Source organism: Notothenia coriiceps, unplaced genomic scaffold (genome assembly GCF_000735185.1).
Source record: "Notothenia coriiceps isolate Sejong01 unplaced genomic scaffold, NC01 NC01_scaffold00017067, whole genome shotgun sequence".
Lineage (NCBI taxonomy): Eukaryota > Metazoa > Chordata > Actinopteri > Perciformes > Nototheniidae > Notothenia > Notothenia coriiceps.
Window position 1 is genome coordinate 457869 of NW_011349768.1, and position 915 is coordinate 458783.

Below are 915 nucleotides of genomic sequence, written 5' to 3' on the forward strand. Positions count from 1 at the left end.
GCCTAAGCGCTAACAGCAATAATCCCGCCTGATACATATGGTAGAGCGATGTGTAAAGTTTTTAAACGGCTGACTTAAATAAATGTTATTTTTTTTTTTTTCTTTTTTTTTAATTTTTTATTTAATGTTAACCAAATCACACATAATTTGTGTAAAGTTAGCTTAAAGCAAGTTAATATTTAAGCTTATAATACACAAATAAGAAGGTGCACCTTATATTATTGGCTTGTCAGCTAACCTCAGGCTAGTCACTGTTTAATTGACCTTAAAGTTACACATAACGGCACCGTCGTTCCGCTCCTTACAACGCAACGCGAGACGGGGGGATTCAGGCACTCGGGACATATCGAACTTCAGTCCGCAGTCCGCTAGTGTGAATTCCCCTTCAAAGTCACCGCTTGCGCGCAAGGCCTCCTAAAAAAAGAATCACGAAATATACTCCCAGGGTTCTATTCCGCGACGCATCATAGCGAAGTACAACACATTTATTCTGGCCATGCTCTCAGGGCTGGGGCAAGTATATAAAACTAAATAGACGACCCACCACAATAAATACGCATTCAAGATGTCAGTAGTACAAGGGCAGAGGGTAGGCTAGCAATGATAAGTTCAACTGCATAAAAATCCATATTCAACAGTTAGCCATAATACGAGGCTATAAATAGTCTATAGAATACGGATTTTGTACTTTGTAGAGACCTCCTGGCTCCTGGTATGTATATGTTGGTTGGTGTGTGTGTGTGTGTGTGTGTGTGTGTGTGTGTGTGTGTGTGTGTGTGTGTGTGTGTGTGTGTGTGTGTGTGTGTGTGTGTCGTGTGTGTGTGTGTGTGGTGTGTGTCGTGTGTGTGTGTGTGTGTGGTGTGTGTAGTGTATGTGTGTGTGTGTGTGTGTGTGTGTAGTGTGTGTGTGTGTGTG

At 41.9% G+C, this 915-nt stretch overlaps 1 protein-coding gene across 1 annotated transcript in view; it reads right to left on the reverse strand.

The window, feature by feature from the left end:
• The window catches only part of LOC104950042 (histone deacetylase 7-like), a 232818-nt gene that overhangs the window by 9658 nt on the left and 222245 nt on the right, over window positions 1-915 (reverse strand). The gene's annotated exons all lie outside the window — the stretch shown is intronic.